The sequence below is a fragment of the Pelophylax lessonae genome (genome assembly GCF_965119305.1).
Source record: "Pelophylax lessonae genome assembly, chromosome: 5".
NCBI classification, from domain to species: Eukaryota; Metazoa; Chordata; class Amphibia; order Anura; family Ranidae; genus Pelophylax; species Pelophylax lessonae.
Genome location: NC_138772.1, coordinates 266,176,567 through 266,204,437, shown reverse-complemented (window position 1 = coordinate 266,204,437; position 27,871 = coordinate 266,176,567). Strand labels below are relative to the sequence as shown.

The following is a 27,871-nucleotide window of genomic DNA, read 5'->3' as shown; positions in this document are numbered from 1 at the left end:
AGAATACCATCTCTGAACGAACAACACATCGAACCTGGGCTACAGCAGCAGAAAACCACACGGGGTGCCACTCCTGTCTGCTAAGAACAGAAAACAAGTTGAATTTGAATAAGGCTACAATTCGTACAGGCTCAAACTGGACAATAGTAGATTGTAAAAACGCTGCCTGGTCTCCTTTTCAGCTGCGACATTCAGATGGCAAGGTTAGAATTTGGCGTAAACAATATGGATCCATTCCACCTTGTATTAATAGTTCAGGCTGGTGGTGTGGGGATATTTTCTTGGCACACTTTGGGCCCCTTACTACCAATTGAGCATCGATTAAACCCCACGGCCTACCTGAGTATTGTTGCTGGCCATGTCCATCCCTTTATGACTACAGGGTACCCATCTTCTGATGGCTGCTTTTAGCAGGATACTGCACCATGTCACAAAACTGGTTTCTTGAACATGACAATGAGTTCACTGTACTCCAATGGCATCCACAGTCACCAGATCTCAATTAAATAGAGCACCTTTGGGATGTGGTAAAACGGGAGATTCACATCATGGATGTGCAGCCAACAAATCTGCAATGTTATCATGTCAATATGGGCAAAAATCTCTGAAGAATGTTTCCAACACCTCGTTGAATCCATGCCATGAAGAAATAAGGCAGTTCTGATGACAAAAGTAGGTCCAACATGGTACTAGCAAGGTGTACCTAATAAAGTGGCAAGTGATTGTATATTTTATTTTTTATCAATTAAAAAATGCAGAGTGAGTGAACAGAAGAAAAATCTAAATTATATAAATATTTGAATACCCTTTGGTTTCAAAAGAGCATCAATTCTTTTAGGTACACCTGCAAAATTTCTGAAGGAAATCAGCAATGGTCAAGAAATTGTTTACATTTCAAATTAGTTTTTGAATTTGATTTAGAATGTGAACGAAATTTTGTGTATAACTTATTTCTAATTCATTTGTTGTTATTGTGATTTGGAGATTTGGATACATCCAAATTTCTGCATATCGAAAAAATTTGAACATATTTCAATTTGTAACGAAAGTAATCGCGCATGTCTACACAATGTTGAGATCCCAAGGTGGCACAGTAGATCTGATTGAGGGATTTATATAAGCAACACCCTTAAGTCTTGATTAGAGTTTGTAAGGCAAGAGATTTCTGAAAGAAAATTGATAAGGCTGAAAACTTGTCTTCAGACCAGACTGCAGAAAGGCCAAAATATGTGATAGAATACTCTCTAGGGTTCACCTACCTATGCACTAATCAAAAAAAGTTGTAAATCTTGCTGAAGTTATATTTCCTTGCTCTGAGTAAGATGGGAATAACAGCGTCAGGAAAAGCTCTATTCTTTGGGAATTGGGTTTCAACAGCCATGCTGTTAAAGCCAATGACTAAATAGTGAGATTTAACAGGGGCCTTGGGAAGTAAGTCTGGTTTGTTTATTGGAGGCCAAGGCTCACAGACAGAAGTCTCAGTATGTCTGTGTAACACATCTTCTGGGCCAATTTGGTGAGATGAATTTCAGTGGGACTCTTGATCCTCTTTTGTCTTGCACAGCAGTTGAGGAAGGATCTTCATAAAAATGAAGGCATAAACGAGTTGAAAGCGAGTGTAAGGAATAACCTATAACCAAGGCAGGATTGGAAATTCACCATGCCAGGGAGAGCTTTGTTTGGCTGTAAGAATTGAGTGTTCAGAGAATTGGATCTGCTTGTTTCACTTCATGAGTATGTTGGATTAAAGAGGTCTGGAGTGAAACTGGACAAAGGAAATTGCCTCAAAGGAGGCCACCATGAAGCCCATAATCCTCATGCAAAAATAAATTGTCAGGTACTGTTTTGATCTGAAGGAAACAATTTTCTCTTGAGGAAGGAAAATGCTGGCATTGGCTGTGTCCAAGATTAGAGCCATGTACTCCAGACAAAGGGAGGGCTGCAAACTAGACTTTGGAAAGTTGGATTTTCCAGCCAAAGGTTTGAAGGAACTGAATTATCCCTTGGATGTTGGCAGGTTTATGACTAAGGAGACTTTTAGTGAGCAAATCAGGTAGAATGCCACATAAATGCCCTGGGTTTGTAGAAGAGCCTGAAGCAGGGCAAGCACTTTTTTGAGAACTTGGGGTGCAAAGGAGAGCCTAAATTGTAGTTCTACAAATTGGAAGATATACGCAGAAGTGCTAAAGTGAGGGGGAAGATTGGGATCTTGTCTACTGATTTTAGAAATTCATCTTGTATGTCTACTGATGGCATCTTGTATGTATACTGATGTTAGAAATTTCCTTTGAGAAAAGAAATTACAGATTTCATCCAGTATTTTGGTAGACAAAGAAGGTTTATTAGAGGTTTTAAGTTCAATTTTGGACAAATGCCCCCATTCGGTTTTGGGACTCTGAATAGATTTGAAATCTTGAAACTGTTCTTCTGAAGCAACTCATACAACCCCTTGTGTCTGAAGTTGGTGAAAGGCAGTCATTAAAGTTGCCTTCTTTTGTTCTGAGAGTGGCCGATTGGAGGGTAAAAAGCAAGGAGGAGGTAGAGATAGCAAATCTATTTTGTACCCCTTTGAAAAGATAGACTGAACTCAGAGGTCTGGGACATCCCCCCCCCACCCCCAAAAATGGGAGTGTTCATTCATTGTGAGAAGGGCTTTTCGGTAAGCTTGGTGGACATAGTAAGAAAAGGAAGCGTTAAGCTTTGGTATTAAGGGTTGATGCCTGGAGAGAATAAAAAGATCCCTTTTGCTGAGTAAAAGTAGTAGCTGTAGGTAAAGAAGATCTAGGCTTTTCCCTATGGCGTTGAAGTAGTTTTCCCAAGTAACTTTCTTGATGAATTTATCAAGGGATTCCCAAAACAGGAGTTCACCATCAAAGGCAAGTGTAGAATACACTTTTTACCTACAGGTTCCGCAGACCAAGCTTTTAGTCATAAACATTTAAACATAAGTGCAATGAACATTTTTGAGACTTAGCAAATTACATTCTCGAAAGCATCACAACAAAACAATAAAGCTGAGCGCAGTAATTGTTCTAAGAGAGCAGAGTCATAAACAAGTGATGAGCCGAACATATCTAGGTCCAGTTTGAGCAGGGTTTGACAAAAATTACGAAAGTTTGGGTGCCAAATCAAAACCCTATTGAGGGATGTTCAAAAGAAGTCAAACTGGTGGGGGGGGGGGGGGGTGGTCTTACAGGCCCAACGTGAACACTGCACTGCTTGCAGCTCTATGATACACCCAAAAGGACCTTACACCCAAAGGTGGCATCAATTAGGATGAAACCTCCTGTTGGTAGAAAAAATGTGATGACCAGATTGCAGCTTTGCATTGGGAAACTGATGGCAGAAAGATCAGGAAATGCCCACATAACCAGGGAAGCATGTCTTGATAGATCGTTTGAACCATTTAAAAGGTAGAACCAAAAGCCAAATCCTACTACAAGGTCTATCTGCAATGACCAAAAAAGAGTAAGTAACTGAAAGATAGAGACTTACAGTATGACATTACAGCACAGTTAAACAAGTAAAAGGACCTACTCTTACGAGAACTAGAGCAGGAAAAGCACTTAAGAGTGATAAGGTAATAAACAGCCCAGCCGTAAGAAAGGCCTGGGCAAACCTGATCCCATTAGAGACCCAACAGAAATTGAGTTCTATGCATGGAAAGGCTGTCAGGTCACTCACCCCGCAAGGCGAGGACTACCTGGAAAGGACCCTTTGAGGGTGAATTACAGTAGAATGGCCTCCAAGGAGTTTAATCAAGGTTAACATACTTAACCAAAAATAGCAAAGACGATTCCTTGATTGATATTGCTTAGAGTTACGTTCTAGCCCAACTTATCTGCATTGAGGGGAAAAGAAAAAAAGAAAAAAAAAAACTTTGGTGACGTATTATACTGTAATAGACCTTGCTTGAATATGCTTCCTATTCTTGAGCATTGTACAAATCGCAGCTTTCAACATGCTCCTGACTCCCCAAATTCAATGATCTTTTAGAGCCCACGGAGCAATAGGTAGAAGCGTTATCAGGTATGCAAAGTACATTCACTTTGGTCAATCCGGAGCAAAGAAGATCATCAGAAAGCCCTCCATCTCGAGTCTGCATTGTAGTCAAGTACAAATCGCAGCTTTCAACATGCTCCTGACTCCCCAAATTCAATGATCTTTTAGAGCCCACGGAGCAATAGGTAGAAGCGTTATCAGGTATGCAAAGTACATTCACTTTGGTCAATCCGGAGCAAAGAAGATCATCAGAAAGCCCTCCATCTCGAGTCTGCATTGTAGTCAAGTACAAATCGCAGCTTTCAACATGCTCCTGACTCCCCAAATTCAATGATCTTTTAGAGCCCACGGAGCAATAGGTAGAAGCGTTCTCAGGTATGCAAAGTACATTCACTTTGGTCAATCCAGAGCAAAGAAGATCATCAGAAAGCCCTCCATCTCGAGTCTGCATTGTAGTGAAGGAAGAATTATTAAAGAAGAAACCCCTAAATCTGGGCCTATAGATCCCACAGAGGCCCCAAAGCCACTACTGTTACCACTAGAGGATTCCTGCACTTGGCTAAAAAACTGTTCAGCATCTATTTGAACCAGGATATCAGGGGTCCGCAATCCAACATCCTCAATCTGCAACACAGGTCCTGGAAGGCATTTGGGTATGTGGATCACTCCTCCTCATTCAGAAGTAACCAGCTGGAGAAATCTTTTCAACAACTGGCCACGCCTGGAATGCAAAGAACAGTAGTGCCCATGTCAGGCTCCAAACTACCTCTGTTATCGCAGCATGATCTGCCATTCTTTCTTAAAAGCTGAGGCATGCCATTGCTGTAGCATTGTCCAACTGGATCCAGACCAGATGACCAGGGGATGATCCAGTGTTGTAGAAGGAAACACATCCCCTGAAACTCAAGCCAGGGTGCCTATACCTCTTCTCCAGCCTAACAGGCTGATTTTTTATAATAGGATTTTCCAGAAGGTGGGGGAAGATAGATCATCCCTGATACCAGAGCTGGATGACTGATCTATTAGATCAGAAATTACTCGATCCTCAGGGGCAGACATTTCAGTCTGCTCAGAAACTCAGAGACAGTCTGGAAAGATTCTAGAGAAAGGGGGCTGCCACTCAGAGAGTTACCCACAGATTTACGACTCTAATACAACAACTGAGAGACAGGAAACTCCTTGATATAATACCAAGGACAAGATGGAAACATTCTGGTCTGTTACCTACAGACAATGAAAGTATTCCAGTGCCAAATCCTGAAGTTTCAGAATCCGGCATATTTGTTGAGACATCTGGAGAAGCAGGGACACATTGTCCAACTGAGCCTGCACCAGCACAGGAGGCCACTAAAGCACCAGGGCTAACCCTGGAAGTGCAGGGGTGAGACTATAAACTCAAGAGAACTGGAAGGACATGGACCAATAGGAATGCATCTTAGCTGACCACAGAAGTCAGAAAGTTCCAGTGGGAAAGGAAAATAATGGTAAATGGTGAATGGTGGATACCCTGCAAATTGTCTGGACTTGCAGGCCCCCCAAAGAGGCAGATGTTCTCTTTGAGAAAGAGAACAGTGACAATGTTGGAATACAACACCTGAAACCGATCTGACCCAATAGTTGGGACAATGATGCAAAGAGGGCAGGGGTAGGTCTGCTAATATGTGCAGTGACACAGGAAGGCTGAAGATGAGGAGCTAAAAAGGCATTTGAAGGCACTATGTATCCCTGGAATATTACTTGCTGCACTTTAAGCATCTGAACAGCAAGCTATCCAGGAGTCCGAAAAGATTAACAATCGCCCCCCCCCCCCCACACACTTTTAAATGTGGAGAGGAGACTTGATAGAACTTTCCCTAGGCTTCTTTAACTGAGACAGGTTGGTGCTCTTGCCTCTAATGACATCCTTGATAACGAGATAAAGGGTCAGTCTGAAGAGACATTGTCATTTGAAGTCCATGTAAATCAGGTGTTCCTTGGGGACAAGCCAAGATTCCTCCAGCAGGCCCTCACTTAAGTGCAAAGCTCCAGCCAGGTTTACATGCTCAGTAAAGGATCTACTGCCACAGTGGAGAAATTTCTTTAAAGGATATGTTTACTTTTAGCAACATAATACACCTTTTATTTAGGATGTAACATGTTCCTAAGGACTATTCCCCCCCTCCCCTCCCCAACTGTGACAGCAGGCAGAAGTTCTCCCCCCTGCAGCCGGTGTCACATCTAAAAACGGCAGTGGCTGCTGGCACACCCACGTCATACATTCACAGTGATTTGTGAGGGAATAAATTACAAATACCTTCTTCCACCATTGATCAGCACACTCGTAGTCCATTCATTCTTCCTCCAGCTTTAAAACTAAAACACGTACTGAGGTAAGGGCAGAAAGCTGAAAGGGGAGTGTACAGGAACCGGCCTGACATTGCACACATGATCAACTGATCGCAGGTACAATGCTTTGCAGGCTCTTAAAAGAAAAAAAAAAAAGGACGCACCAGTGAGAACTGAGTTTTAACCAATTAACGTCCATAGACGTGGTGGTAAAATATACTCAAGGCTGGCATGTCCTTCACTCTAGGAGAAAGAAAAATTATATATATTTTTTAAAAAATGCAGACAAATTGCTAAACATAATAAAAAATAGTTCTGCTCTCTGTGTGGAAGCAGCTGTCTATCATGCTGAGTCATAACTTTACTGTAGCTCTGCAATCAGCAGGGATTGTGAGCTTTGCTAATTGGAAAGCTCTAGCTGTTGCTTCCATGCCCAAGGACACAGAGAGTAGCAGTACACCATAGCCTGCTGGTCAGGGACAGGCTTCAAACTTTGTCTGTGCCTGCTTCAGAAAATCAATACAGAGTAAGACACTGCAGCCCCACCATCTTGTCTCATCCTTAATCTCACAATGTTGGGCTTTAAAGTGTTACTAAACCCAGAACCTGCATTCACTAGATCTGGCCTCCCACAGTACACAGAACATAGAAATGCAATTATTTTAATAAATATAAACTGCTAAATACCTTTTTCCATCAGCAGTATATAGCAGCCTTGTGACTTCTATCAGTTCCTAGTAAAGCTTGTAGGAAGAGTTTTCATTCTCCCCTGACCCTCCGTCTGGACATGCCTAATTGGCCCTGTGCTGATCACATGCACTCTCCCAAGAAAAAAAGAAAAAGTCTCCAGCAATACACACCAAACTGAGCATTGTCCCCAAGCTCTGTATTATCAGGAAATAATTAGGGAACAGTGGAAGTAGAGGAGGATAAGAGAGGCAGGATCACACAGCCTTTATATACAATGCAGAGGATTAACCCCTAGGTTCCACAGGGAGTATAACAAGCATGCTTTACTCCCTATGAAGACGGATTTTACTGTTGAGGATTTTAATAACACTTTAGGTAAATTCAGATAGTTTATTTTATTACCGCACCTGTTGCAAATTAATGCTTGAAACTCTAACATATGCTCTTTTCTATTGACACGCTAATAAAAAAGACAAAGAATTACTGTCTAAAACAGCACAGTACTATGAATATATTACGCTCCATCCATAGTTCCATCTTTTTATTAAAAAAAAAAAAAAAATTTTTTTTTTTCCACTTATTCTTGTATCTTATTGCTGATGATCTCCTGCAGTCACTTCCTGGCTGCATGGCATTTCCCAACACAAATTTAAACTATTGAAAATCACTTTTGAAAATGATTTAACACGCAAAAGCTTGAATGAACTGTTAGTGACTGTATTTATATATGTTAGGGCCTTAATCTAACTACTTTAATGTACTATTTTTAATCATGGGTATTTACTCCAATCTCTTCAACAACATCCTGAAAACAGGGAGGAAAAAAATGGGATTTTTGACTTACCGTAAAATAAATTTATCTGATGTTCCAAGGACACAGCTCCTGAATCTTCTTAACCATTGGGTTATACTGCCCCCTACAGGAGTAGGACACTAGGCAGGAAAAAGCTTGAGTACGCCTATGTGCAGTCCCAGGGGGTATAGGCACTCAGTTTTGTTACAAGCAGTGTCAGAAGAAAGTTAGCTCCACAGAGGGGTGGGTGCCATGTCCGTCAATGAACATCAGAGAAATGGATTTTATGGTAAGTCAAAATTCCCATTTTCTCTTTTGTTCATTGACAGACACAGCTCCTGATTCCTCTTAACCATTGGGATGTCCCAAAACAGTGCTAAACATGAGGAGTGGGAAAACATCAGAAAATATTTCCCAAGGTTAACCATAGCCAACCAGGTAACATAGAGCTCAACCATAAACAACTGGAGCTCACCTGAAAAACAATACACCTTCAAAGAGGACAAGGTTCTTCTAAACAGCAGCCAGCAAAACCTTGCGGCCAAAAGAAGCATCCGCAAATGCCAACACCACTACTTTACAAAAAACTTTGTAAAAGTGTGCATCGACAAACAAGGTGGCCGCCTTGCAAACCTGCGTCACTGACGCTTGAAGATGGAAAGCGCAGAAGACAGGAGGCACCCCAGTAGAGCGCTCCTAAACAGGTAAAGGAGTAACCTGACCTCTGATGCAATAGGCCTAAACCACCGTCTGATCCATATGGAAATGGTCGCCGAAGAAGCGGACAACCCTTTGTGAGGTCTGTCTGTGAGTGCAAATAGAGAGTCTGACTTCCTAAAAGACGCTTTAGCTGCCAGGTACACCCTAATTGCCAAGACCACATCCAAGACATGCAACGCAATTTCCTTCAGATGTTTAGGACTGGGACACAGGGAAGGCAACACAATGTCTTCATTCAAATGACAGACAGAGACCACCTTAGGAAGGAATGACGGACAGAGGCAAAGCACCACCTAGCACCATAAAGTGATAGGATAAAGTCATCAGTTTCCACACCCTGCATTCAGAGGTGATAGCCACCAAAAAAAGCCAGCGTAAGCAGGGAAACCTCCCGAATATTTTCAAAGAGGAGCTTCAGTACAATTGAAAGCACCGCATTAAGATTCCAGGGCGGCAACGGAATCTGCACTGAAAAAAACAAAAGTCGGACACCCTGAAGAAAAGGTACGTACCAGGGAGTATGTGACCAAAGGTCATTGAAAAAAGTCAGCCAAAACCCGATACCTGGCCCTTGATGGTACTCAAGGCCAATTTTTGTTCAACCCCCTGTCGAAGGAAGGTTAAAATCTGATCCACCGAGAAGGAGCGAGGATGAACCCCAAGAGACTCACACCATGGAATAGACCACGTACAATGGTAAATCTTCCCTGAAGCAGATTTCCTAGCTTTTACCAGCACAGGAAATACCAATTCAACAAACCTCCAACCTTCAGCACCTGGCATTTAACAGCCAAGCCGTTAAAGCCAACGACTGTAAAACAGGATGGAAGATTGGTCCTTGGGACAGCAGATCCTCCCTGAGAGGAAGTCCCCAAGGAGCATCGGCGACCAGCCGTATCAGTGCGGCGAGACCAGTCTGGAGCCACTAGAATGACCAGAATCCCTTCTGCCTGAATCCTGCACAGGAGTCGTGGCAGAAGTTTGTTAGGACTGGAAAGAATCAGTCAGGCCACCTTAGAATGCCGGCTACTTACCGAGCCACCAGGACACATCATATGCCCCCTTGGTGATTGACATAGACCACGGTCGTGGCATTGGCTAAATAAATTCGTACTGGACACCCCTGAAGGCAATTGTCCAATGAGCCAGACAAAGTCTGATCACTTGGAGTTCCAGTACACTAATCGGCAGTCTGGGCTCTGCCAGAGTCCAGACCCCTTGAACATGTCTGAGGACACCTCCCCACCCGGACAGGCTGGCATCCGCGGAGACAATCATCCAGTACAGGAAGAGAAGGATTTTCCCTCTCGAAGTGCCAGAGAGTGAAGCCACCTCTAGAGACTGTGGATCCTTGACCCATTTCACCAGTATCTCTTTAGCAGAGATCTTGTGTGAAACTATGCAAACAGACCGCCTCGAGGGTGGACACCATCAGGCCCAGCACAAACATGCAAGCCCGGAGGGATGGCTATCTGCTGAACAACAGAAGCTTAATTGCCTCCTGCAATGTCTGGAGTTTTTCCCATAGAAGAAACACTCTGGTTGAGCTTGAGTCCAGAGTCAGACCCAGATAGGCCATTTTTTGTGAACAGAACAAAAGCAGACTCCTGAATGTTCAGGATCCCACCGAACTCCCTCAGAGTTCGCAGAGCAATCGTCAGTAGTCCATCAGAGCAGTCAGAGATTCAGCTCGCAGAAGATCGTCCAGGTACCCCAGTACCACGATCCCCCGCTGACTCAAACAATGCCAACACCAGGGCCAACACTCCTGTGAAGACCTGAGGTGTGGAGGTGAGACCAAAGGTGAGCGCTACAAACTGATAATGCTTCTCGTCCATGGCAAAACGGAGGAAGCGCTGGCGACCAGCACATATTAGAATGTGCAAGTAGACATTCTTGATGTCGATAGATGCGAGAAGAAATCCCCCTGGTGTAGGGATGCCACTACTATGTGAATGGACTTCATGCGGAACTTCTGTACTCGCACAAAGCAGCTTAGCGCCTCGAGATCAAGAATAAAAAAGTACCTTGCCTTCCTTCCTGGAGACTGTAAAGAGGTTGGAGTAAAAAAAACCTTGAAAATGTTCCGAAGTCGGAACCGGAGCAATCACCCATTGAAATAAAAAAAGTCATGCACTGCCCCAAAGAGACCCTGTAAGTGATCTGGGGACAAGTACAGGTGGGAAGGGAAAAAAAAACTTTCCAGAGGACAAGATCAAACTTGAGGTCTCGTAGCCTGACCAAATAACTTTGTGAACCCACTTGTCCTATACCAGGGATGTCCATGGATCTGGAAACCAGCGAAGACATCCCCCAAACCCAGATATGGGTGAGGGCGCCCCTTCATGCAGAGGCAGCCTTGTCTGCAGGTCTGAAAGAACCCGCTCACGGCTTGCCAGACCAGGTTCTCCTGGAGCCTCTGGGGAGGCCCTGAATTTTGATCCCTTGTCTTGAGATCCTGATAAATGAAGAGGCTGCTTAGGAGCCGAGGAGAATGGCCCACGTCTACGACAGGGCTCCTTGCCCTTGGCAGCCTGTGGAAGAAGAGAACTCTGCCCCCCCCCCCCCGTGAGACCCTTAACGATGTCATCCAAGGAAGCTCCAAACAGGCAATCTCCTACAGGAGGGAGATCAGATAAAGCCTTCTTAGAAGTCTAGTCTGCAGACCAGCATTTTAGCCAGACAATACGTTGAAGGACCACTGCTAATACAGACAGCCTAGACAGCCACATCCAAAGAGGCATCACAGACAAACTGTAGCCCCTGGACCAACCAGTCCCCCAGCTCTGCAGACAGGGGGAAGCTATTCTCCCTCCAGGTCCCAGCGTAAAAGCTTAGCCCACTCGGTCAGAGTTTGCGACACAAGGGCAATAGTAATTACCGGCCTAATTACCGAACCAGCCACAGCGCACATATGGAGGGCCACAGTATCCGCCCTCCTATTAGCTGGACATGTAAAGGTCGGGGATGAAGGAAACTCAATTTGACCATGAAACCGGCGAGTCCACTACAGGTGGGACCGTCCGCAGTAAATCCTCATAAGGATACCGCAAGCAAAAAAATGTCTAGCAATCACTACGTTTTGGACAACCCCACCATTTTGTGACAATGTTGTCAAAGTAAGCAGAAAGAGGAACACCCTCGCCGCTTTGGAAGGTCTGTGGATGCCAAAGGGAACTGGTGCCTCCCACTATTTTTAAGGTTTCACGCACTGACACAAATAGTGCATCCACCAGCTCCTATTTAAGCACGGCTAGAGGAGCAGAGGAATCAACCTCACCATCTGAGCACTCGGGGTGCGTGGACGCAGAACCAGTAGTGTCGCTATATACTGAGCTCACCCCGAAAACATATCAGGGGAGGCCGCCGACTGCGATCCCGCAAAGGGGATGCCGGCCAAAGGTCCACAAATGGATTACCTATTGGACCCCGCAAAAAAAAAAAGGGGGCCCCCTGCCATGACGTGGATGTGCAGGCATGGTACCCTCGCTAAAACAAGGCAGGTGCTCCACACCATAATGACGGCGAAACTGTCATTTAAAATGAAGCGCCCCCACAGCGCCATCCGGTCCAAGGGAGGTGCCAAATTTTTGTGGAGGCCCAGCCGCAATTGCACGGATCCTCAGCCCGGCAGATGTCCAAAGGAAGAGTGGGGGTTTCAAATACACGCACTGGGGCCGCCCCCCCAACGGAGGCACCCGACTCCTAGTAGGCCGCAGCCTAAAATTTTGAGGGCACCCAGCCGCAAGCCCCAGCAAAGCCGACCACCCAGGGGCAGCAGAGGGGAAGGCAGATGCCTACTGGGAGGCAGTGGCTGCAGCCATCCTCACAGGGGCCACCTCACATAGGTTCTGGCGAGTAGGCAGCAAAGCCGCTGCATACATTTTTGGCCAGATCTAGCTGCGCGAGGCGCGTACCCGTGGATGGTAAAAACATCTCCCCCAGCCCAACAACTGCTGCAGGGAGTCCAGAGGACATCCCTGCCCTAGTCACCAGCCCCCCAGGTGGCAGGGAACCCTACTCAAACCCCTGTTGCGCACCCAGGAAAAAAACGGTCCGCAGCAAATACAACCAACCCCCTTAAGAGCATGTGGCAAAGCCAGCTCATCACCTCACTCGGGGGGGGGGGGGCATCCTGGGGGTATGACCATCCAAGGGAGGGGCCCACATCCACCCCAAAACCCTCCAGGGGTAATGGGGAAACAGCTACTTACCACATCAGGAACAGGGTGGGCGCCGCTCCAGACAGGACACGGCTCCATCATAACGTGGGTGCTGTCGGCCAGGAGGAAACGCTGTGACTCGAAGCCAGTTCGTATGTATCCTCGCAGTCCAGCCCCCCTCCAGTGGGGCTATGTCGCGGCTGATCTAGCGCGGAGCTGCGGTCTGCACGCGCTCGCTGGCCGGACTGGGGGGACCCCAGGGATCTTTATTATCCAGTTTGTTGCCCAGTACAGCACTTGATTGTAGTTTTCACAGAAACAAAATAATAAAAGAGGAAAAAAATTCAATTTGAAATGAAAATATTGCCAGGACCAGAGATCCCAGCAAGGAACTAGCTCCTTACTCCTGACTAGGTAGAAAAAAAGTGCCTATAGCCGAGAGTGAGTGTATACCCCCCTGGGACTGCTCATAGGCAAGCTTTTTTTCTGCCAAGTGTCCTACTCCTGTAGGGGGCAGTATACCCAATGGTTAAGAAGAATCAGGAGCGGTGTCCATCAGTGAATGAAAGAGAAATATTCTGTTTTGGTTTGTACTATTTTTTAATCGGTATATATTTATTAGCCTGGGGATCTAAAAAGTTTCCTTCCTGAATATATACAGAGAACACCACCACAGGATCAACTGGGAGAAGCCTGATGTCTGGCATCCCAACTTCCTTTAGAGACTGCCCCTCTGATAAGGTACAAGGTGGTAAAGACTTATTTCCAGATGTAGAGGCAAGAGTCCATCCATTGTAAAAGGATAAAGAGAGCACTGACGTCTAACTGGCTCTGGATACCAATGAAACTGGACAGATCCCAGTTTTACCCCATTTGATCCAGTGGTGGTGCTCTTTATACCTTTCTATAATGGATGGACCCTTGACTCTACATCTGGAATGAAGTCTTTACCACCTCAAATCTTATCAGAGCGAGCAGACTTTAATTTGTCTTTCTTTATATGGTTAATTACTGCAGCTCCCTTGGCCAATCTGGGAAGGATACACTCACATGCAGGAAAAAGCATTGATTGGGGTGCTGGAGCTAGTAGAATCACAAAGAAACTGTTTATATAAAAAAAAAGCACACTTACATATAGAAAAAACTGTGTCTATCTTCAGATGGATGGTGGATCACAATGAAGCATAGACGCATAAGAACATGGAAATCTGACCTATCACAGAGCAGCAGTAAATGGCACTTAAAATGATGCACTGCCAAAGTAATATAGTGGCAAGTCGAATGGTGGGCAGACTGGAGGCATCTATAGCCACAATCTGAGCGGCTGGCTGTCAAAGATCCACAATGATATCAGGTCTTGGCAGAGTGGTTGGCACGCTACGCATTTTAGGAGCCCCATCCTGTTTGTCAAACTGCTTGATCAGCCAGATGTTCTTAAGCATCTAGGCTTCTTCATGGTAAACCATCATCCATCTGAAGCTGGACACAGTTATTTTATATTTAAGTATGCTTTGTTTTAAAAGTGTTTCTTTATGATTCTACTAACTCCAGCACCCTAATCTGTGCTTTTCTGGTCGTTCCTATAGACACCTAAGCCATGCATATGTGGTCTTGGTGGTTCTAGTGCAAATTTGTCTGTTGACACCCCTTAACTATTAACCACAGGCTAAGCCCACTGGAGACCTTAAGGTCTTTTGAAAGCAGATATATCCTGTCCCGGTGGTCCCTGAATAAAAATTGTTGTATGATTATTTCTGTATTATTCATCACAGGTTAAATACACCTAGAGACCTCAAGTAACTGTATACCACTTATGCATGGTCTTGGTGGTCCCTGTAGAGGTCTAAGTGTGGATGTTTCCTTTTTTTCACAGATTACAGGCTAAATCCACCTTGAGATTTACTTTATTCTTCAACTATTTAAAGTTTTTGGATAACATCTTTATAGTACCTACATATCTGCTATGTCACCCCAACGCGCTGATTTCAGCACTTATGCAATTATTGTGCTTGGTCTGGAGGAGTTACAACCCCATTGTCCTTATCCTTATGAATGATATTGATGACCTAGTTTACTTTTGATTGATTGTTCTACAGTTGTTTTATTCACTCAAGGACTTATCATCCTATTTTTGTAAGCATTTTAGGAGCTTTTGTTTTTAAGAGAGTACCACCACTTTTCCTTTATGATTACTACATCTTTGTTAATTAATATGTTCTCTCTGAGTTAGATTATATACAAATTTACATTATAGGATGTATGTATGTATCCCTTTATTTAACCACTTGGCCTCTGGAAGGTTTTTTTTTTTCCCTTGATGACCAGGGAATTTTTTTGCTTTTCACCACTTTGCTACTTTAACTAGCAATTGTGCAATACAGTAAGCAAATTAAATGTATATCATTTTTTCACACAAATAGAACTTTCTTTTGGTGGTATTTGATCAGCACTGGGTTTTTGTTTATTATGTGAAAGAAAAAAAAAAGAAAGTTAAAAACAAAAAACATCCAATAAAATAAAATGTCTTCAATAATTTAGGCCAAAATGTATTCTGCTATATGTCTTTTGTAAAAACCGAGTGATTGGGGATACTTGTATAGTTCTGATCATGATAAAGGTAACAACCTGTCAATGATCAGCGACTTATAGTGTCACTGTGATAGTGTGGCAGAAAATCTTACGCTAACAGACACTTGAAATCTGCTGACAAGCAAGTTAAAGCAGTAAATATGCCTTGCTCAGTAGTACCTACAAATATGCTTGTATTAAAGCTTAGCTGTAGGTACAAGGAATGTCTCCTAAACGTGCACCGTTTAGGAGATATTCACTACTCCTGGAGCTGGTGATTTCGCCGATGCATGGGCAGTGTGCCTTGAACCCACAACTCAGAGTATGCTGTTCCTTCGGAGTGCAGCCTCCCACACGCATTTGCAGGAATGACGTCATGGCGGTTCAGCTATGTAAATGGCCGGAGCCCATGAACCTGGAAAGAAGACCGGGTGAAGATGGAAGCCCTGGCAGCACACCACTGGAGGGCTTCATATTACGGTAAGTCTTTCATAATGTGCTAGCACATTATGACATGACTTTGCAGGGAAATGTATATATTTTTTTTTTTCAAAATTTTACTACCGCTTTAAGAAATTAGTTGCATAAGAGAGATATGTGCTTTTTTCTTTGTTTCCTTTTTTTATATATTTGAACCTTCTGTGATACCCCTACAAGGTAGATATTCTATGAGTAGGTTTTCCACATTCTTCTTATTCAATATCTGAAAAATCTTAATGTCAAAATAAAGGCATCCCTGACAAGCTTTAATGGCATAGTTGTCAATGCTGCACATTTAAAGTAGTATTTCTCAAGCTAAGTCGCATGCACGAGTCAGGTTTTCCTAGCCCACTTCTTACACCCTACAGTAGAGGTTTTACCATTGGTGACAGTGAAAAGCTGCTGGGTAAAGGGTTTGCTAATATGGCATAATGCTGATACTGGCAGGACTAAGCATGGTGCCAAATTAACTAGCATGCTTATGACATGAGAAGTTAAACTTAATTTGTTATTTTGAACCTAAATAATTATGCAAATAGGAAATCGGCGTATAAGCCAAAACAGAAAAAAAAATCCCCTTCCTAAATCACTGCACTGTTAGTAGCCAGACCACCATTTTACTTATCAATGAAACTTTTGGACAAAAGTTGGGGGCACCCAGTGTGGATTTTAAGTTACCTTAACAGTGGGTTATTGGCATAATTCTGCCAGTGCCTTCATTCAGACTAGGTAGTGTAGCCTTTAGAATGTCTAGGGAGAGCCGAATGATGGGCAGTAGTTTTGACTAGTGCTGCAGATGCAGCTTGAACAAAGTAGTTTGAAAAATGACGTTATAAATAAAATAAGAATGAAGAAGTGTAAGGCGAAGATAAATTACCAAAATACAGAGGAGGTACTACTCTAAGATATCTAGCTAGTGACAGTGTTGTAACTGAATTGTAGTTTATTGTTATAGGGCCAGAAGATGTAGGACAAGATGGTCTACATACCCTGTGACTTGGTTGAACCACAAGCCACAGAACTTTGAGAACTACACATCTAAAAAAGATAAGGGGATAAAATGTTTCTTGATGCAAAAGAGGGACTGGTAATATGAATAATACAGGCAGACCTTCTCAATCTCTTCTTACTCAATCTTTGGAGTTTTGATAGAAACAAAACCTTTCCCAAAAGAAACAACAATGCCATTGAACTGCAGTTAGTGTGGGTTAGCGATAAAGAGGGTTAGCCTGAGGGCTACAATGACACCCGGGCAACTAAACTGCAGCAATGGTCTTTATTGTTATCCAAGAAAAAGTTTTATTTAGAATACTTGCTCAACATTTGATTTAAAGCTAGGTTCACTTATATGCAGCTCTGCGAGACACATTTTGAGCAGGCGCCGGGCAGTTCATTTGTTGGAATAGGCTGGTGTGTCTCCTGAAATGCAGGGAAAAGGTCCCTGCAGCATTTTGTAAACCGCAGCCTGTATGGGAGCCGCAAGTGCAGTGCAGTTTCCTATGCGTGTGGCATGCCATTAGGATTATTGGCACCCACACACATCCAGCATTTTTTTCTACGCGGGTAACTTGTGGCTGCAGGAACAGGTGCAGACATGCAACGGGAACCACCCGGACAGATGTAAACCTAGCTTATAGGAATCCAATAGCAAATCATTTTGACACTTACTTTCATTCAACTGGTCACCTTCCAACATGCAAATATGTTTATTGAAAATTAAACAAAACTAAACACCTCCCCTTTTTTGTGATCTCAGGTGGTAAAACACTTCATTGGCACTCTATAAACCGAAAGCAAGCACAACAATTCTTGTTGTCCCCTCATGTTACTTTAAATGACAGCTTATACACCCATCTCAATGTATTAGTTTTATCAATATGTATAGGCTTTTATTGGCAAACTCCTGACTCAGGTAAAAAAAAATATAAATATATGTAAAACTATAAAAGTGATAATATTTGTTTAATTTTTATGTTACACCGTGAGGTGCGATAGAATCATGGGTTAGATTGTGGTATATCATAAAATGTTTTTTGCTGGAATGTAGGGTGATAGAATGGCTTACATTGAAGGTCCTGTTTTTGCAAAATACCATCCAAAGAATAGCATTTTTTTCCCCCTTCAGTCCTGAAGCTAGCTGCCTGCCCTGTACTCTGAACATAAAATTTCACATCCAAAAATTTTATACACACAGCAAAAGAGGCAGCAAGACAGCTTGAGGTGGAAATGCAGGACAAAGACTTATTTTATCAGTGGGTCATTTAATTCCTATCTCTGAAACACGAGGCAAAGTAGGCAGCAAGTAAAATGTTTTAGATCTAATTTTATAAACGAGAGACAGTACAATAGTTTTGGATGTTATGTTTTATTGTTTTACAGCAGGGCTGGCGTGGTAATGAAGACATCCTTTTGGAAGATATGTCCATATCCTGAAATAAAATCTAGAGAAGGTTAAAAGTCCACAAGTTTAAGATCATTACGTTCATAATACTTACCAATTTTACTGCAAAATGCATACAATGAAGGAGATGAGTACAGGGCAATGGAGACTACTGGAGTAACAAGTATGAATATCTTACACAGACATCTTATAGCAGTAGTCAATATTATAGTACTATGCACACTATTATTGTCTATTCTACCCAAAATTAGTAGCCTCGAATGGCTTAAGCAACTGCTTTTTTTTTTTAAATGAGTGCTAATTTTTGTGACGACTTGAGAGGTCCTGTTTATAATGTATCCCATTATGTACTAAGGATGGTATGTCTTTTTGCTGATGACACAAAGGTGTGCAATAAGAGTTAATATTCCTGGAGGTGCCTTTAACACGGAACACGTTTTGGCATCACTGGAAGATTAGTCGAAGCAGTGGAAACTGCAGTTCAGTGATTCTACATATAAAATAATGCACACATGGTAAAAATAATCTGTTGATAAAAGTACAATATTGGGGTACAGTGTTGACCAGAGCTACAAAGGAAAAAGGCTTGTGGGCCTTTTTCAGATGGCTGCAAAATGAGCAGCGTGGTCAGGCAGATGGAAAAGCAAATAAAATTCTAGGATGTAAAACTAGAGGGACCACCAGCAGGAGGAAGGAGATGCTGCTAGATTTTTAGTTAGACTTAATTTAGAATACTGTGTCTGGTTCTGGAGACTTCACTTTCAAGATATTGATAAGACAGAATGAGTTCACACAAGGGCAACAACAATTATGAAAGATCTGGCCAATAAAACATCAGGTAGTATTGTTTTGCAGAAAGAGAAATTGATTCTTGGGAAAAATTTCCAGCAGAGGTAGCAAGTGAGTCAACAGTATGTGGATTCAAATATACTTAGGACAAACATAGATCTACATTCAAACAAAACTTGGGGCAAACTTGATGGACCACCTACTCTTTTTTTCTGCGGTTAATATTTTATGTTAGGTTTAAAGCATGTGAATCCAAAATCTATTTTCAATATGCTTAGCATCATGTCTCTCAGTTTTCTTAAAGCCTAGCATCATGTCTCTCAGTTTTCTTAAAGCCTATAAATGAGTAAATATCCTCCTGCAGTGGGGCTGCACTCGCACTGCAAGGGTTAAATGCTTGTTTATGTCTAGGAGACCAGTTTTACTTACCTGATTCTCCACCCGATCTTACCTAGAGATCCTGTCAAAAAATATAATTTTTGAAAGATCTTACCGTAAAATCTTTTTCTCTGAAGTCCATTGACAGACACAGCCTCATCTTCATTAGCTGAATGGGATGTCCCAAAGCAGTGTAGGTATGAGGGGTGGGAAGAACGCAACCAGAAAGTAATGTAAACTCCTTCTCCCCATTCAGCTAATGAAGATGAAGCTGCGTCTGTCAATGGACGATAGAGAAACCGAAACCTCCTGCCAACTCTTAAGCAAATGCCTCACATTTAGCAGCAGCATTGTCAGGCAGTGGCTAAGCTTGCATCAGGAAGAGCCGTCACTGGCAAGTTCTCTAAATACAAAACTGTAACAAATCCACTTCAAACTGTTTACTACAAAAAACTGTCTATAGTGAGAAATTATGCCAAACATGCTTAAAATAGATTTACAGAGTTGACATGCACTTTAAAGTGAGCCTATTAAATATAAAAGTGTAATATATTTTGAATGGTAGACATTCAACATGCTTGCAGAACAAGCCAAATGTTCCTGTAGTTCTGTGGAAACACTCTAAACCAAGGAGCTCTGATGTATAAAAAATAGCCAGTGGATCCACCAGGTGCCTTCTCGCCACTCTCAGAGCACTAAATAATGAGGTGTTTAAAATGCTGCAAATAACTTCCAGCTCCCATGGGTGTAAAAAACGTCAGACCTGATAATTTTGTAGCTTTAAGCTCAAAGCTTCATAACAACCAAGGTCCTGTGCGTTTAAATTGTGTCCGTAGCTCAAAAAGGTACACAATATACCTTTGAAACAGAATGGGGCATTGTTGGCTCTATAGACTTCAATGAAAGCACCCATAAAACACTTGAAAATGAGCAAATTGTAAGCCTAAACAACCAACTCCATCATTGTAGGTAACTTTTCAATGGCAAAAACAGAAACGGTCGAGCCTTAATATGCCTGAAATATTTTTTTGCAAAAATGCGCAGAAAAAAAAAACAGGTATAAATGCAGCTTAAGGCCCCTTTCATACTTGTGCAACTTGTCCTGCGACTTGTGACATATCTGTGCAACTTTAAGTCACAACGACTTCAAAGTAGTTTCTGCTCTACTTTGGTCTGACTTTGATTCATTTTGAGGTTCATAGACATGGGCATTGCTTCAAGTCCACTCAAAATCGTGGCAATAAAAACTGCAGCAAAAATCGCGCAACTTTAGATCGCACAAAGGTTAAAAATGGATTTTTGTAAAATCTTACCGTAAAATCCTTTTCTCTTAAGCTCATTGACAGACACAGTCCTCTTGATTAATAACACATTGGGTTATACTGCCCTCTACAGGAGTAGGACACTAGACGGAAGGAAAACGTTCTGGCCACACCTTAGGGGCAGTCCCAGAGGGTATATCCTCTCTCTCTCTGCTACAGGAAGTCAGTTATGTCACAAAGCAGTGTCAGAGAATTTAACCAAACCCCACTCAAAAAAAACCGAGGGGCGGGTACTGCGTCTGTCAATGAGCTTAAGAGAAAAGGATTTTACGGTAAGATTTTACAAAAATCCATTTTTCTCTGTCGCTCATTGACAGACGCAGTCCTCTTGATTAATAACACATTGGGACGTCCCAAAGCAGTGCCACAAATGAGGGGTGGGATAACAGAAAAATTAAAATCTAGAAGGCCCAACCGGTGCCGACTAGAAGTCTTAAAGTCTCATTTAAATCAAATAATGAGACTCAACTGAAAATCCAACGGAAAAAAACCCTCGAGGTAGACCACCGGTCTCCTCAAATTGCGGCCTGCAGAACCTTGCGGCCAAAAGAGGCATCCGACGATGCCATAACATCAACTTTATAAAATTTTGTAAAGGTATGAACCGACGACCAGGTAGCCGCCTTGCATACCTGGACCACTGACGCCTGATGGCGGAAGGCCCAGGAAGCACTAAGCGCCCGAGTGGAGTGCGCCTTGACAGGGAACGGAGGATCCCGATCCTTAATAGAATAAGCCTGCACCACCGTCTGTCTGATCCATTTGGAGATAGTCGTGGCAGAAGCAGGCAACCCCTTTTTGGGGCCATCCGTGATCACAAAAAGTGAATCCGTTTTACGAACGGGTCCGTAGTCTTCAGGTATACCCTGATTGTAATGCAAACTCCCGATGATGGCTGGGCTTAGGACACAGGGAAGGCAATACAATATCTTCATTCAAATGAAAGTCTGAAACCACTTTAGGAAGGAAGGATGGATTCGGACGAAGAACCACCTTATCCCTATGAACCACCAGATATGGGGAACGACAAGATAATGCAGCCAGTTCTGACACCCTGCGTGCAGAAGTGATAGCCACCAAGAAGGCCACCTTCTGGGATAAAGTAAGCAAGGGAATCTCCCTGATATCTTCAAAGGGAGGTTTCTGAAGAACCGACAACACCAGATTAAGATCCCAGGGCGGTAAGGGTGCGCGCACTGGCGGAGCCAGGTGTCGCACCCCCTGGATGAAATTCCGCACCAAGGAATGAGTAGCCAAAGGTTTCTGAAAGAAGATTGCTAACGCTGAAACCTGACCCTTGATAGTGCTCAAGGACAGCTTCTGCTCAACCCCCTGTTGCAGAAAAGCCAAGATTCGGGTCACCGAATAAGTACGTGGGGGAAATCCAAGCGATTCACACCACGCAATATAAGACCTCCATGTGCGATAATAGACTTTGCTGGAAGTCGCCTTCCTTGCTTTGATTAGAGTAGGAATAACCGAAGCTGACAAACCCTTGTCCTTCAGTACCTGAGTCTCAATGGCCAGGCCGTTGAAGCCAGCAATTGTAAAGCAAGATGGAAGACCGGTCCGTGAGACAGCAGATCCTCCTTGAGAGGAAGTCTCCAAGGAGCGTCCGCGACTAGCCCCACCAAGTCGGTGTCCCAGGCTCGACGAGGTCCATCTGGAGTTCCCAGGATAACTGGAATTCCCTCCACCTCTATTCTGCGGGGAAGTTCCCGCAGTAACCTGAGAGGATGGAAGGCATACCGTAGCTGATACTGCCCCCACGGGACGATCATCGCGCTTTTTGCGTCCACTAGAGGATCGCGGGCGCGTGCTACCAACCTCCGCACCTTCCTGTTGAGCCGAGATGCCAACAGATCCACACCCGGGGTGCCCCAATGAAGCCACCGCTGGTGAAATATCTCTGGATGAAGGGACCATTCCCCTTGATCCAGAGTCTGACGGCTGAGATAGTCTGCCTGCCAATCCCCTAGGTGATTGACCTAAGCCACAGCCGTGGCCAACTGGATCCGAACCGGGCAGTCCTGGAGCTGCTCGGTCCAGTAAATCAGACAAAGTCTCCCACACATTTATCGGAAACCTGGATTCTATCGGAAGGAGTAACTTCCCCTGGGTGAGCATTGGAGACCGAAGCCCCCAGACCAGAGACTCCCTGGTCCGTTCGCTCAACCGGATCCGATTGTCCAGGGAATCAGGATTCCGATTCCATTAGAAAAGAATCTCTTTTAGAAGAATTCTCCTGGAGGGAACTGAAAATGACCTTTGAAAAAAGTGAAGAAAATGTTCTGCTCAAGGAACGGGAACTACCGCTCCCTGTAGCATCCGAATGTTGGAAGGGAAGAATCGCACCGGTAGAAGTGATCGAAACTCTATCCTGTATCCCGACCGCACGGCCTCCTGAATCCCTTCGTCCGGGCTTTAGGAAGGTCCTGGATCTGGAAACCGGTGAAGACGTCCCCCCAACCCAGAGATGGGTGGGGGCGTACCTTCAGGCTGTATTGGTTTTATCTTCAGGTTTGGCTGAGCCGGACTTTTGTTTACCCGACCAGCATCCTTTGAAACCCCCTGAAGGAGTTTTGCCCTTCTTGCTCACCCCAGCGGAGCGAACAAACCTTTTATGAGCGGTAAAGGAAGGTCCTCGCCTGCTGCGAGGTCCTTTGCCCTTAGCAGTCTGTGGCAAAAAAGTGCTCTTGCCCCCAGTGACATCCTTTATAATCTCATCTAAGGTGGCCCCAAACAGGCGATCCCCCTGAAAAGGGAGATTAGTCAAAGTTTTCTTTGATCCGCCGACCAGCACTTTAACCACAATACATGTCTGAGGACCACTGCTGACATAGATGCATGCCCTAACAGGGGAGTGGCATCCAGGGCGGCGTCACAGATGAACTGTAGTCCTTGTATAATTTGCTCCATCAAATCAGATGCTGCCGAGGGGATACTTCTCCCCTTTAAGTCACGGCGTAACAATTTGGCCCATTCTGTTAATGTTTGTGAAACTAAACCAATGGCAACCACTGGCCTAAAGGTTGACCCTATCAGGGAAAAAATGGTGCGGGACTCCGCTTCTACCTTTCGATCCACTGGATCCTTAAAGGACGGAGCATCCTCCAATGGTACCGTCCATTTCTTAATGAGGGATTCCTCAAACGGATAGCGCCTAGCAATGCGTCTGGAAACAGCCAGAGCTCGTTTCGGATGATCCCATTCCTCTTTAATCTTATTGCCAAAACATTTGGGTAAAGGAAAAACCTTCGCCATTTTGGCACGTTTACTAGTACCGAAAGGAATTTCCATCTTGGTTACCTCTGCCGGTATAACCTCAAGCCTTAAGGTTTCCCAGACAGACACAACTAGTGCGTCCACCAACGCTTCTTCTTGTGCTATGGTGGAGGCAGGAACGTCCTCCTCACTGTCTGAGGAGACATTACCTGAGACCGCAGCCCCAGAAGAGGGACCTGCAGCTGCAGTGACCGGCTCCGAATCCGAAGTATCAGATGAAATAGGGGTAGGTGGGGGTCGCTTTCTTGACCCCCGTCCCTGACAGGCCACCTCCACCCGGGATACCAAAGACTCCAAAACTGTTGATAATGCATCAATTACAAGTGGGGTACTGGAGGGTCCTGCGGCCACCTCGAGGGGATCAGGTGGGGATACATGTGTGGCAGGGTCCATGATTATACAAGACACTTGCCAGCGACAAAAAAATTGCCAAATAGAAAAAAAACTTTTTTTTTTCTTTTTTCTTTGTAATCCCCCAGCGCAACAGGGCCCCTCAGTGTTACCTGCTTTTTTGGACCCCACAGAGAGAGAGAGAGACCCCAAGGCTCACCACCTGATGCACAGAAGCTCCGCCCCTTTACACGCCTTCCGGCGCCTCCCATGTCTCTCTACGAGGTGGCTGGTCATCTCCAAAATGGCCGCCCCCATGCTGGAGACACGAGGCTATGCCAAGATGGCGGCCCCGCGCGACCTGCGGGAAAATGGCGGTGGCCTGTGGAAGATGGCAGCGGCCTGCTGCGGCCTATGAACGAGCTATCGGCCTATGCGGCCTGCGGGAGCCTGTGGGAGGATGGCGCAGGAGAATGGCGGCCTGCGGGAGGATGGCGGCCTGCGGGAGGATGGCGGCATGCGGATGGCGGTAGTCCAGGCAGGCATCGGCCTGTCTTGCAATCTTATCAGGTAGGATGCTCTTTGTATATGGCCATCATCACAGTATTGCCACTGACCTTAGTCATAGTCCCTTAACAGTGCCCACTATACAGTGACTTTAGATAGTCAGCTCCCAAACCAAGCCTCCTGGTCTTTTATTCACACAATCACACTCAATTGGGGGATCTGTGACCTGTTCTAGGATAGAGGGGAGACCCAGGATCCTGAGCGTCCGACCATCCCAGGGAGGGGCCCGCGTTCACCAACAAACCCGTCAGGGGGAGAGGGGGAACATTCTACTCACCATACCGGAACCAGGTGGGCGCCAACTCTTGACAGAACTCCTCTCCACCGAAGTGGGGGGGGGGGGGGCTGTCGACCAATACGGATGCCGTGACTCAGTTTCCAACTTGTCGTTGGCGTCCAGGCGAGTTTAACTCGCAGGGTCAGTCCCCGTCCAGTGGGACTATGTCGCGGCTGACCCAGCGCGGAGCTAGGGCCTGCACGCGCTTGCAGGCTGACTGGGGTGACCACTGGATCTCAACATCCAGCCCGTCGCCCAGTTCAGCGTACTTGCTTGAAGATCTCACAGGAACAACTGGAGAAAAAAAGTCTTTCTAAAAAAAAAATCTTGCCAGGACCAAGGATCCCAGCAAGGAACTTAAGTCCTTACTCCTAACTAGACAGAAAAAACTGACTTCCTGTAGCAGAGAGAGAGAGGATATACCCTCTGGGACTGCCCCTAAGGTGTGGCCAGAACGTTTTCCTTCCGTCTAGTGTCCTACTCCTGTAGAGGGCAGTATAACCCAATGTGTTATTAATCAAGAGGACTGCGTCTGTCAATGAGCGACAGAGAAAGTGGCTTTATACTGATAGGTAGGGCACCCAGAGGTGCTGGCTATTCCACACAAGTGGCTTTTGGGCAACGTATGGTTACAGGTTTATTTTAAAGCAGAACTGAAGCCAAAAATAAGATAAAAATGAACAGTAACTAATAAAAGTAATATAGCAAAACCAGCTTTTGCTTCAATAATCACCTATAGTTCTACAGTACATTTATGCCACTAGATGTCCTTAATCATGCATCGGTGAACCCACTCCCCTCAAGTCCCGGTCATCATTGATCCACTCCAACCTTCATTTATCCTATTTCTATTTTGTGCAGGTCATTCTGGACCTACTCCAGGCTATGACTAGACAGTGAAAAGAGAAGCAGCACAGTGATAATCTGATCTCTCTGTCACTCTGCTTTCTATTGCTATCTGCATGCTTTTTGAATGAATGTGTGTGCTGCTTCTTCCACTCACAATCAAACTCTGCCATACAGGGACTGCAAGAGGGGGATGCCAGGTCAAATCTACATTCTTACACTGCTTTAATTAAAAAAAAATACATTAAATGATGTATAAATGTATGCATTTATGCATTAGGATGCATTAGGGTTGTGCCTTTTATATCTGCCCAGGGTTAGGCTTTAAGTTAAGGTCATAACCATCAGATTTTTATAGACTGGTTATATCTTTGCCTATGGTAAAAGAAAAAGAAAAAAGAATTCCCTGTACTACTTTTTTGAAGCAAAACATGCTGCTGTTGTCCCTCTGAATGAGTGGTTATACATGATAATGTATGTTAAACACTTGACCTCCAAGAAGGTTTTACCCCCTTCATGAACAGGGCATTTTTTGCTATTAAGCACTCCCCTATTTTACTGGCAATCGCGTGGTAATGAACACTGGTGTCCTTTTATGAAACGGAGATGAGCAGTGATCCTGCTGATCACAGCTCATTTCCGATCATTCTCAGTTTATGAAACAGAAATGATCAGCGGAGAACATGTTCTTCGCTGATCATCTCTTCACACAGGAATCTGTCATTGACAGACACAGAAACAGCCAGGCTATGAAGCTGCGATCTCCGCACTTCACTGGCGATCTGTGCCAGAATTCACACTCCCAGATTCACCAGCCTGGAGCTTGTGAAGCAGGGAGTGAAGACCAAATCGGGGGAGAACTGAGGGGGAAAAACGAAGATTATCGACTTCCTTCTTGCTCGTTCAGACCCCCCAAAACAGTGATCATGTCCCCCTGCCATATTTATGTATATATATATATATATATATATACACACACACACATACATGTAGATATATATTTAATGTGTATATATATATATATATATATATATATATATATATAATGTAGTGGGGATCGTGTACTCAGCAGTGATAATTTATCACTGCTTGTTAAAGAGCGCCAGTGATTTTCATACTACGGTAATCTCGCTTTGTCTCACGAGATTACAGGCTCCCATTCACTTCTACACAGATCTCGGCAGTTCTCCAAGAAAACAGTTCTCCTCTGATCACCCTGGGAGAACTGAAGTTCTCCGCTTCATAAAAAGGGTGCCAGAGGAGATAATTTTCCCCGGAGAACTGCAGAGAAGCGAACAGAGAAAAAAATTCACCCTTTCATAAACGTACACCACTGTGTGACAAAATGATATATTTAATTTGCATACAAATAGAGCTTTCTTTTTGAGGCATTTAATCACCACTGGGTTTTTTTTATTTATAAAAATGAAAAAACCTAAAAAAAACTTGTCTGAAATCTGCTGACAAACTCGTGCTGTGTTCAATCACAGCATGAATCAGCAGGAAGAAAGGGTGTGACGTACAGATGCGTCACCTAGCCTGGCTGTGCCACTGGCCTCAGTAAATGTACTGTGGGTGGGTGGGTGTCAAGCAGTTAAAGCCAAACTCCAGCACAGAGAATTTGCCAAGTTGATGTGTAGAAAAAAAAAAAGTTACCTTGATCGCTTCCCAGTACTTAAAAGTCAACATTTGTCTTTCTACTAGATAGTTCATCTCCCACTGTACTTTCAGCCCAATCCAGGCATAGGCCACAGCACTTGTGTTGTTTCTGCATCCCCTCTTCATCATTCACTAAAGACATGGCCGCAAATTGCAATATTTAAACAATTGAAGGGAGAAAGAGTGGAAAAACGACACCAGACCCGCATGGCTCATAACCGGAGTGAGCCAGAAGTACAGCAGGAGCTAAACTATGCGACAGAAGTATTGAATTTG

At 44.2% G+C, this 27,871-nt stretch overlaps 1 protein-coding gene across 1 annotated transcript in view; it reads right to left on the bottom strand.

The window, feature by feature from the left end:
• Nucleotides 1-27,871, bottom strand: part of RPRD1A (regulation of nuclear pre-mRNA domain containing 1A) — a 145,802-nt gene that overhangs the window by 10,956 nt on the left and 106,975 nt on the right. The window lies entirely within an intron of this gene.